Source organism: Tachyglossus aculeatus (genome assembly GCF_015852505.1).
Source record: "Tachyglossus aculeatus isolate mTacAcu1 chromosome Y3 unlocalized genomic scaffold, mTacAcu1.pri scaffold_183_arrow_ctg1, whole genome shotgun sequence".
Lineage (NCBI taxonomy): Eukaryota > Metazoa > Chordata > Mammalia > Monotremata > Tachyglossidae > Tachyglossus > Tachyglossus aculeatus.
Window position 1 is genome coordinate 168,117 of NW_024044832.1, and position 9,224 is coordinate 177,340.

Here is a 9,224-nt window from a genome sequence, read left to right on the forward strand (position 1 = left end):
TTCTCTCACCTTCTCCAACCCTTCCCCCTCACCATGTCATCAGCAAAGGGGAAAGAGCTTACCTACTCAAGCTACAGCACTGCTTTCAAACATTCCACCTCCACCCCGTACACCCTTTACCATCTCGTCCTTGTAGCCCTTTCTTCTAATCTTAACACAAAGAATGGTTAGTACCATCAATCAGTTAACCATATTTATTCACTGCTTACTCTATGCAGAACACTGTACTAAGCGCTTGGGAGAGTACTGAGCCCGCTGTTGGGTAGGGACCATCTCTGTATGTTGCCAGCTTGTACTTCCCAAGCGCTTAGTACAGTGGTCTGCACACAGTAAGCAATCAATAAATATGATTGAATGAATGAATGAATGAGAGTATTAAATCCCAGACTGAGCCCCCTTTTTCCTCTCCTCCTCCCCATCCCTCCGCCCTACCTCCTTCCCCTCCCCACAGCACCTGTTTATATGTATGTACAGATTTATTACTCTATTTACTCTATGTATTTTACTTGTACATATTTACTATTCTATATATTTTGTTAATGATGTGCATTGAGCTTTAATTCTATTTATTCTGACGATTTGACCACTGTTCTCATGCTTCGTTTTGTTGTCTGTCTCCCCCTTCTAGATTGTGAGCCCATGGTTGGGTAGGGACCGTCTCTATATGTCACCAACTTGTACTTCCCAAGCGCTTAGTACAGTACTCTGCACATAGTAAGCGCTCAATAAATACAATTGAATGAATGAATGAATGGCAGAGTTGGTAGATACATTGCATGCTCAAGTGATCTTGAGCAAAAACTCCTCACTCTTGGCTTCAAGGCTCTCCATCACCTCGTGCCCTCCTACCTCACCTCCCTTCTCTCCTTCTCCAGCCCAGCCCACACACTCCACTGTTCTGCTGCTAACCTCCTCACATGGCCTTGTTCTCGCCTGTCCCGCCGTCAACCCCTGGCCCACGTCCTTCCCCTGAACTGAAATGCCTTCCCTCCTCACATCCACCAAACTAGTTTTCTTCCTCCCTTCAAAGCCCTACTGAGAGCTCGCTTCCTCCAGGGGGCCTTCCCAGACTGAGCCCCCTTTTTCCTCTCCTCCTCTCCATCGCCCCCCCTACCCTACCTCCTTCCCCTCCCCACAGCACTTGTACACATTTATTACTCTATTTATTTTACATGCACATATTTACTACTCTATTTTATTAATGATGTGCACATAGCTGTAATTCTATTTATTCTGACGGATTTGACACCTGTCTACATGTTTTTTTCTTGTTGTCTGTCTCCCCCTTCTAGACTGTGAGCCCACTGCTGGGCAGGGACTGTCTCTGTATGTTGCCGACCTGCACTTCCCGAGTGCTTAGAAGAGTGCTCTACACACAGTAAGTGCTCAATAAATATGATTGAATGAATGAAGGAAGGAAATGCTCATAACGAGCTTGCAGTCTAGAGTAGACGGATGTTAATATAAAAAAGAAAATTACAGATAAATAGATAAATGCTCTGGGGCTAGTCAGCGGCAGTGAATAAAGGGAATAAATCAGGGTGATGCAGAAGGGAGCAGGAGAAGAGGAAATAAGGGCTTAGCTAGCGAAAGCTTCTTGGAGGAGATGTGCCTTCAATAAGGCTTTAAAGAGAGAGTCATTAGTTTGTTGGATTTGAGGAGGGAAGGTGTTCCAGGCCAGAGGGAGAACATGGGCAAGAGATTATCAGTGAGTTAGATGAGATTGAGGTACAGGGACTAAGTTACCATTAGAGGAGTGAAGTGTGAGTGTGAGGAGGAGTAGTACTACTACTACTGGGTTGTAGTATTAGGAGAGCAGCAAGGTGAGGTAGAAGACGGCAAGGTAATTGAGTATTTTAAAGGCAATGATAAGGAGTGTCTGTTCAAGGCAGAGGCGGATTGGTATCCACTGGAGACTCTTGAGAAGTGGGGACCTGGATTGAACATTTGTGTGGAATAATGAATCAGGCAGCAGAGTGAAGAATGGACTGAAGTCTGGAGAAAGGGTAGGAAGAGAGGTCAGCAAGGAGACTGAAACAATAATTGAGGGAAAAGTGCTTGAATTAATGTGTAGTTGTATGGTTGGAAAGGAAAGGGCAGATTTCAGGCATGTTTATTAATTCATTCGTTCATTCACTCATTTGTATTTATTAAGGGCTTGGGAAGATACAATACAACAATAAACAGTGACAGTCCCTGCCGCATGACTAGCTCACATTCTAGAGTAGGGGAGACAGATGTCAGTACAAATAAACAGACATCGATACAAATGAATAAAATTTCAGATATATACTCAAGTGCTATGGGGCTGGGAAGTGGGGGAGAAGAGCTAAGAAAATGAATCATTGGGATATAGATGGGAGTGGGAGATGAGAAGAAGTGGGACTTAGTGAGGGAAGGCCTGTTGGAGGAGATATGCCTTCAGTAAGGCTTTGAAGTCGGGTAGAGTAATTGTCTATTGGATTGAAGAGAGTGGGCATTCCAGGCAGGAGGTGGGCCAGGGGTCAGCAGTGAGACAGATAAGATTGAGGCACAGTGAGAAGGTTAGCACCCAGAGGAGTGAAATATGCAGGCTGGGTTGTAGAAGTGAGGAGAGGTAGGAGGGGGCAAGGCGATGGAGTTCTTTAAAGCCAACGATGAGGAGTTTTTGTTTTATATGGAAGTGGAAAGGCAACCACTGCAGATTTCTGAAGAGTGGGGTGACATGTCCTGAACATTTCTGTAGAAAGATGATCCAGGCAGCAGAATGAAGTATGGACTGGAGTGGGGAGAGGCAGGAAGTTGGGAGGTCATTCATTCATTCATTCATTCATTCATTCATTCATTCATTCATTCATTCATTCATTCATTCAATCAGCAAGGAGGCTGATGCAGTAATCCGGGGGAAATAGCTTGAGTGATTATAGTAACATGGTTGCAGTTCGGATGGAGAGGAAAGGGCAGATTTTAGCGATATTGTGCAGGTGGGACCGAGAGGATTTTGTGACGGATTGAATATGAGGGTAGAATGAGAGAGAGTAGTCAAAGGTAATGCCAGGGTTACGGGCTTGTGAGACAGGATGGATAGTGGTACTATCTACAGCGATAGGAAAGTCAAGGAGAGGACAGGGTTTGGGTGGGAAGATAAGGCTCTGTATTTTGAACATGTTAAGTTTGAGGTGACAGGAGGACATCCAAGTAAAGATGTCTTGAAGGAAGGAGGAGATGCGAGCCTGGAGAGAGTGAGAGAGATCAGTGGGAAGATGTAGGTTTGAGTAACACCTGCATAGTGACGGTAGTTGAAGCCATGAGAGCAATTGAATTCTCCAAGGGAAAGAGTGTAGATGGAGAATAGAAAGAGGCAGAGAACTGAACCTCGAGGGACCCCCACAATTAGAGGGTGGGAGGCAGAGAAGAAGCCCATGAAGGAGACTGAGAATGAACAGCCAGAGAGATAGGACAACCAGGAGAGGACAGTCAGTGTAGCCAAGGTTGAAAGCCTTGGCTTTCCAGGAGAAGGGGGTGGTCACAGTGCAGAAGGCAGCCGAGAGGTTGAAGAGGATTAGGATGGAGTAGAATCTGTTGGATTTGGCAAGAAGGAGATCATTGGTAACCTTTGAAAGGGCAGTTTCTATGGAATGCCGGGAACAGAGCCAGATTGGATGAGGTCCAGGAGAGAATTGGAGGAGAGGAATTTGAGACGGCAAGTGTAGACGACTCACTCAAGGAGTTTGGAGAGGTATGGTAGGAGGGAGATGGGGCAATAACTGGGGTCAAGGGAAGGCGTTTTAGAATAGGGGAGATGTGTGCTTGTTTGAAGGCAGTGGGGAAGAAGCCATTGGAGAGTGAACGGTTGAAGATGGTTGTTAGGGAGGAAGGGAAGGAGAGAGGGGGGCGAGAGTATAAGGTGCGAAGGAATGGAGCCTGACATTCATTCATTCATTCAATCATATTTATTGAGCACTTACTGTGAGCAGAGCACTGTACTAAGGGCTTGGAAAGTACAAGTCAGCAACAGATAGAGACAGTCCCTACCCACCAATGGGCTCATAGTCTAGAAAGGGGAGACAGACAGATAACAAAGCAGGACAAGTAGACAGGTGTCAATATCATAAAAATAGATAAACAGAATTATAGCTATATATATATACATCATTAATAAAATAGAATAATAAATATGTACAAATATAGGGCAGAGGGAGGGAGTGGGGGGCAATGGGAAGGGGAGGAGGAGCAGAGGAATAAGGGGGAGCTCAGTCTAGGAAGGCCTCCTGGAAGAGGAGAGCTCTCAGTAGGGCTTTGGAGGGAGGAAGAGAGCTGCGTGTGAAGGGCATGGCATTGAGAGGAGGCAGCAGATCACCTCTGGAAATACTGCTGGGAAGGATAGTAAAGTTGAAGAGGGGGCCAGAATGGTGAAGGACCGAGGAGGGGCAGTTGTGAATGTTTTGAATGTTGAACCAACAAGATCTAGTGGCACATTGATTAGGCGAGTTGAATGAGAAACAGAAGTCAAGGATAAAACCAAGGTTTCAGGCTTGTGAAAGGAAGGATGGCATTACCATCTACAGTGATGGGAAACTCAAGACAGAGTTTGTGTGGGAAGATAGGATTTCTGTTTTTGACATGTTAAATCTGAGGTGACTGGAGGACATACAGGTAGAGATATCTTGAAGGCAGTAGGAAATGAGAGACTGCAGAGAGGAGAAGGAGAGAGATAGAGCTCTCCATCAGCTTGCCCCTTCTTACCCCACCTCCCTTCTCTCCTTCTACATCCGAGTTCACACACTTCACTCATCTGGTGCTAACTTTTTCACTGTGCCTCAATCTCACCTGTCTTGCTGCCGACCTCTGACGCATGTCCTATCTCTGGCCTGGAATGCCCTCTCTCCTCAAATCCACCAAACAATCAATCTTCCCCTCTTCAGAGCCCTACTGAAGGTGCACCTCCTCCAAAAGGCCTCCTCAGATTTCCTGCAACCCGCTCCCTTTGCTTTCCCCTCCGCCCCATAGCACTTATTTATATAGTTATATATCTATAATTCTATTTACTTATATTGATGCCTGGGTACTTGTTTTGATGTCTGTCTCCCTCCGTCTAGACTGTAAACGAAATGTGGGCAGGGATTGTCTCTTTTTACTGCTGTATTGAACTTTCCAAGCACTTAGTACAGTGCTCTGCACATAGTGAGCAGTCAGTAAAAGTGATTGAATGAATGAATGAATGAATGAATGAATGAATGAATGAATGAATGAATGAATGAATGGGGAGGGAGGGAGGGAGGGGGAAAGGAGGGAGGGAGAGAGAGAGAGAGAGAGAGAGAGAGAGAGAGAGAGAGAGAGAAAATAGGGCTGGAGGTGTAGATTTATATAGAAATGGTAGTTGATGTCATGGGAGTGCATGAGTTCTCCAAGGGAGTGGGTGTAGCTGGAGAAGAAAAGGGGGGCCAGAACTGAGTCTTGAGGGACTCCGACAGTAAGGGGCTGGGAGGCAGAGGAGGAACCCATAAAAGAGACTGCTTGTGAGAATCGTGTAAACTTCCCTCTACAATCACATTTATTCCCTCATCACTACCCTCTCTACCGAACTCAATTCACTAGCTCCCCTATCCCTTTGCAGTTCTCATACCACCAATCCATAGACCTGGATCACCCCTATCTCTACCTCCTTCACTCCTGTGCATGAGCTATAGAGCGCTTTTGGTGGAAATCCAGATAAACACCCTTACCTGTTGTAACTCTGTCCTCTCCTTATCCCAACATTATTGCTCCATCTTTATTGACTACGATGCCCATTCCCCTCACCAGGTGTTTCAGATATTTAACTTCCTCTTCAAACCCCCTGCCCTCCTGTCTCACCCATCTCTTGTACTTAATAACCTGGCCACATATTTTATCGAGAAATTGAACCCACCAGAAGACCAGATGTGATCTTCCTAAAGTCTTTTAAGTAGTGGGGGGTGGGGGAGTGTGTGTGTGTTCTGAGGGGGGGAGGTGTGGGGTGTCATGGGAGGTGGTGGTATTTGTTAAGTTCTTACTATATGCCAGGCACTGTTCTATACACTGGGACAGATACGAGTGAATCACATTAGACACAGTCCATGTCCCACCTGAGGCTCACAAACTTAATCCCCGTTTTACTGATGAGGGGATTGGGGCACAGAGATATTAAGTGACTTGCCCAAGTTCACCCAGGGGACAAGTGGCAGAGCCGGGACTAGAACCCATGTCCTTTGGTCTCCCGGTCCCATGCTTTATCTCCTAGGCCATGCTGCTTCGCTTCCTTGCTAATCTCCAGTTCCTCCCTTGCCTTCCAAAACACTCATTCTTTAACACTCCCATTTTTAACAGCAGTATCTCAAGAGGAGATTTCATTCATTCATTCATTCAATTCATTCAATCATATTTATTGAGTGTTTACTGTGTGCAGAGCACTGTACTAAGTGCTTGGAAAGTACAATTTGGCAACAGATAGAGACAATCCCTACCCAACAACGGGCTCACAGTCTAGGAGGGGGACACAGCCATCAAAAGAAAACAAGTAGACAGGCATCAGTACCATCTATATATATATATATATATATATATATATATATATATATATAAATATACATATTAATAAAATAGAGTAATAAATATGTACAAATATACACAAGTGCTGTAGCGGGGAAAAGGGGTAGAGCAGAGGGAGGGAGTAGGGGTGATGGGGGAGGGGAGGAGGAGCAGAGAAAAAGGGGGGGCCCACTCTGGGAAAGCCTCCTGGAGGAGGTGAACTCTCAGTAGGGCTTTGAAGAGGGGAAGAGACCAGTTTGGCAGATGTGAGGAGGGAGGGCATTCCAGGCCAGAGGTAGGATATGGGCCAGGGGTCGATGGTGGACAGGCGAGAATGAGGCACAGTGAGGAGGTTAGCGGCAGAGGAACAGAGGTTGTGGGCTGGGCTGTAGAAGGAGATAAGGGAGGTGAAGCAGGAGGGGGCAAGGTGATGGAGAGCTCTGAAGCCTGCCTTCTCTCAAAATCCATCCCATTTCCCTTGCCACCAACTCCATCCCTTTGCACCTTGCCGAAGTGCTTTCTCCTCCCTTCTTCCCTCCCTGACTGCCATCTTCATAAGCAGCATTGTTTAGTGGAAAGTGCACGGGTTTGGGAGTCAGAGGACATGGGTTCTAATCTCGGCTCTCAAGGTCTGCTGTATGACCTTGGGCAAGTCATTTAACTTCTCTGTGCCTCAGTTACCTCATTTGTAAAATGGGGATTAAAAATGTGAGCCCCCATGTGGGGCAACCTGATTACCCTCTATCTACCCAGTGCTTAGAACAGTGCTTTGCACATAGTAAGTGCTTAACAAATACCATAATAGTGATAGTAAGTAATCTTCACCTGTTCACTATTCAGTGGCTTCTTTCCCACTGCTTTCCTTCCTACCATCCTTTCCAAACATCTTGAGCAAGTTGTCTGTATCCACTGCCTCCTCTTCCACTCCTCCAATTCTCTCCTTGACCTCCTTCAGTCTGGCTTGTGCCCCCTTCATTCCACTGAAACCACTCTCTCAGTGGTTATAAATGATTTCCTTTTTGCCCAACGTCATAATCCTTCTTAACCTCTCAACTGCCTTCAACCGCTGTTAACCACCCCCTTCTTCTGGAAACATTATCCAATCTTGTCTTCTAGGACACTTCTCTTCTGGTTCTTCTCTTGTCTCTCTGTCAGTTCCTTCTTAGTCTCTTTCTCAGGCTCCTCTCCTACCACCCACCATCTAACTGTGGGGATTCCTTAAGTCTCAGTTCTGGTCCCCTTCCCGCTCCCTTGGTGAACTAATTCACTGCCATAGCGTCAACTACCATACGAGTACAGCTACATTGATGATTCCCAAATCTACTTCTCCAGCCCTTAAAATCTAAAATGGGAGTTGAACATTCCTGTTTTTCCTTCAACTGAGAGTCCAATATGGGACAGGGATAGGAGCCATTCTTATTATCCTGTGTCCACCCCCAACACTTAGTACAGTGTCTGGCACATAGTAAGCGCTTAGCAAGAACTATTAAAATACCAAAAAAAAAATGTGAAGGGAGGTGTTCCAGGGAGAAGGAGGGTGTAATCCTGCCTGGTGTTCCTCCACAACGTTTCTAAGTCCACCTTGTAACAGAACTCACTGCCCTAATCCAAGCACTTGTAATGTCCCAGTTTGATTAACTGCATAATCTTCCTTTCTGGCCTCCCCACCTCCTGTCTGTCCTCACTCTAGTCGTCTCCTAACTTTCCTTAACTTGACCATTTTGACTGTGTCCAGACAGTCCTCTGGAGATAGTTTCTGTTTAAGTTTGGAATTTGATTCTAAAAGAATTCTATCAGTACATTTTTATACTATTGCTGATTATGTTGTCCTTTATATATTGTATGATACCCCTGACTGTCAGTCTTCTCTATCCTGCCTCTGATCTCTTCCCCATTTTCTTTCCCTGGCCTGGACCTCTACCCTTTATTATCTGACAGAATAAAATTACATCTCCAAAAGGACTTCTCTGATGGACCCCTCATTTCCCCACCCTATTCATCCTCCCCTCTGCATCTTGGGTCTGTACCCTTAAGATGCATCTCCAGCCCCACAGCAGTTATGTCCATATGCTATACTCTTTTCACTTCCCCTGTCTGAAATTCATGGCTTAGTGAGAAGCAGCCTTGCTCAGTGGATAGAGCATGGGCTTGACAGTCAGAAAGACTGGAGTTCTAATCCCGGTTCTGCTTTTTGACCTTGGGCAAGTCACTTAACTTCTCTGGGTCTCAGTTACCTTGTCTGTAAAATGGGGATTAACAGTTACCTCGCCTGTAACATGGGGATTAAGAGTGTGGGACAGGGACTGGGTCCAAACTGATTATCTTTGTATGACCCCCAGCACTTAGAACAATGCTTGGCACATGGTAAATGCTTAACAATAATTATTATCATATATTTTAATGTCTGTCTCTCCGACTACATTGTAAACTCCTTCTGGGTAGGATTTATGCCACCGAGTCTCTTGTATTGAGCTCTCCCAAGTACCTTGTTAGTACAGTGCTTGGCACACAGTCAGCACTCAATAAAAACCCTTGATTGAATGATTATTTCAGCTCTATCCAACTGAATATTTCTCATTATTCCTACCATTTAGAATGTAAATCCTCAGTCTGTCTCTTTGGGAAATCTCACTTTGGGAAATAATGGGATGGGGCTAAATGGTTCCCAAAATAGTAAGCACCTCAGGCAGTTAAAG

At 45.5% G+C, this 9,224-nt stretch overlaps 1 pseudogene; it reads right to left on the minus strand.

Moving 5' to 3' along the window:
- The window catches only part of LOC119921737, a 20,201-nt pseudogene extending 20,078 nt beyond the window's left edge, over positions 1 to 123 (minus strand).
- Positions 124 to 9,224: the final 9,101 nt, after the last annotated feature.